This window comes from Myxine glutinosa, chromosome 1 (genome assembly GCF_964187855.1).
Source record: "Myxine glutinosa chromosome 1, kmMyxGlut1.1, whole genome shotgun sequence".
In the NCBI taxonomy this organism is placed as follows: domain Eukaryota; kingdom Metazoa; phylum Chordata; class Myxini; order Myxiniformes; family Myxinidae; genus Myxine; species Myxine glutinosa.
The window spans coordinates 288020673-288023158 of record NC_136261.1 but is presented as its reverse complement, the minus strand read 5'-3'; the positions used below and the strand labels follow the sequence as shown (position 1 = coordinate 288023158).

Below are 2486 nucleotides of genomic sequence, written 5' to 3'. Positions count from 1 at the left end.
GCCGGATGCCCTTCCTGACGCCAACCCTTGGTCGCCTCTTACGATGCGCAGGGATACGGTGTACCTATTCTAAACCAGGGTACACACCGTGATCATTCATCCCAGCAAGCTGGTACTCAATTTGCCGACCTTGGAAGGATGACAGGCTGGGTCAACCCCCCTTACCTGGCATTAATTACAGCGATCGATCGGGATTCGAACCCAGGATCCTAGGATCCCAAGCCGGCACCCTAACCGCTAAGCCAACACCAACACCATGGTAAACAACATACTGGCACTAAAATAAAAAACCAACAAATAAAACGCTGACAATTTCAAAGGAGATACAGAAGAGAGGTAAATAAAATACCTTTTTGCAACAACAGTGATTCAGATGTAGTTAACGTGTACATGTTTATTCTTAACTGGCCATTTGTCATGCCTCGTGTATATTCTACTGCAATAAAAATTGATTCTGAAAATAAACAGATTGTTTGGCGAAAAATGAAGTTTGTTAAAGGAAAAAACACTGTTCAGCAATAAAAGCAATATTTACCATTAAGGATGAATGTTAAGCAAACAATTGTGAAAAAGCATCTTAAAAATATAGAATTAAGGAAGAAAAATAACAAAATGTCACATACATAAATTCTGATGAACAAGGGCAAACAAAAGGCTGGTGGATGATAGCCGAGGACAACAGAGTAATCTGTGGGTTGAGAGGTAAGGCTAATCGAAGAATTGGGGAAAATTATCACGCTCAAGAACTGTCTGAATGAACAAGCTCTTCAAAGCCTTCGCTCTCACGCACAAGGGCTCTTTCAAGTATGACGCGACCTTCCTTGTATCGCTGGTCATCCTCAGTGGCAAACTCATACATCCATCCAAGCTTGCTCGTGCATTTCTTACAGCTCACATCTCGAACCATGTGCCGACCAGTCAGCATGCCACGGTCCTGGACTTCACTGAATGACAGGTTCACAACCTTGTCGAAGAGGAAGGCCTTTCCTGTGGCTCCAGCGAAGCGAGTGGAGATACGTTTTGCTCGGTTAGTGAGGATGGTGTCACAGTTGGCACATGAGAAGAGCCGTGTGCCACCGATGTGCCACCGATGCGTTTGATGAAACAAAACCTTTGGTTGATCAATATGTAATTCAACAACCTTACAAACATATTGATGTAAGAGATAGAACTGTAACAAACAGCAAAAAACATATGAAACACACTCTCTTAGGTGGCTGGCCTCAGGTGAGGTTCCATGCTGCCAAAACAGTCTCATTGCATGGATTACAGGTGGTGGATTACCACCCAACCTGTAAAACACCAAGGGCACTGATTATATTGTTAACTTTGCAGGAATCTAACCAAGACAAGACAGATGAAAATTGAACAGGCTATTCCCTTCTTCACCTTGCCCTTGTTGGGGAAGCTTTGAGGGCTTGCCTTCATCTGACTGCCGGCACACAGTAGTCATGGAGGAAAACCTCGGGAAGCACGCCAGCGGCTTTATCGTGCTGCTGTCCTTTGGGACTTTACTTACAAAACCTTGTGAATGAGACTTGTGAACGATGGCGCCTAGGGTTCTTTATTTCCTTGTATTGTGTTATTTATTTTTACAGTGTCTAAGGCTCAGTTTATCCAAACTCGGTGGTCTAATGGCTGGAGGATCCACTCTGAGTCTGGGAGGGTGGCAGTTCAAACTCTGACCGAGTCATACAAAAGCCTTGAAATTTCCTTGCTTCCTTGCATACGTACTGCCTCCTTGCTTGACAGTCAGCGAAGACTAAAAAAAGGCTAAGAGCATGGAACAAACCCCATAGGGTTGGCATCCATGGGGAAGAGGAAATTCATCCGTAGAAAATGCTCCACTGAGTGCGTTGAGAAAGGCAGCAAGACTGTTGTTGTGTACCTGTTGGTACCCAGAATTCCCAAGGGTAGTGGCAGTATTCACAAGGCAATTTCCCAAGGGAAGTTTGTCTCGTCTAACAGTCCTGTGTTGTATCCCATGTATTCATCTGTATGTCTATGTGTGTGAGATGGGTGTGTGGCAGCTCCACTATGAGCCTTAGATCTTGAAAAATTAAATTGTTTTTATAATTGTTTTTTTCCGGGGGTGTCTCAATTTGGATAAATACCTTGATTAATTAAGAACCCAAGATAGCGCACCAAGTTTGAGCTATTAGCAACTGACGTTGGGCCAACGTAACTTTGCCTGTTGGGCCAATATTGACAACGTCGGATGACTTTTACACCATATTGCTAATGTTGTACCAACGTTGGAAATCTGCTTCCGACCACTCCATCCTTTGCCCACCAATTGCAAATATTATCACGGCATCGGGGTGCTATCTAAAAAGTGGTCTTCGATCACGTCCGAAGCTTTGAGGTGGTGCAAAGGGCCCGGCATCGCCTCCATAAATTTGGCCATTCGTGAAGCGGCCACTTTGGCATTTTGCAGCCTCGTACCAGACTGATCAACAGACATGGTGAGAGGCTATAAATGTGAC

At 44.4% G+C, this 2486-nt stretch overlaps 1 pseudogene; it reads right to left on the bottom strand.

The window, feature by feature from the left end:
- Positions 1–654: 654 nt before the first annotated feature.
- LOC137419145 (protein yippee-like 5 pseudogene) lies at positions 655–1428 on the bottom strand (annotated as a pseudogene).
- Positions 1429–2486: the final 1058 nt, after the last annotated feature.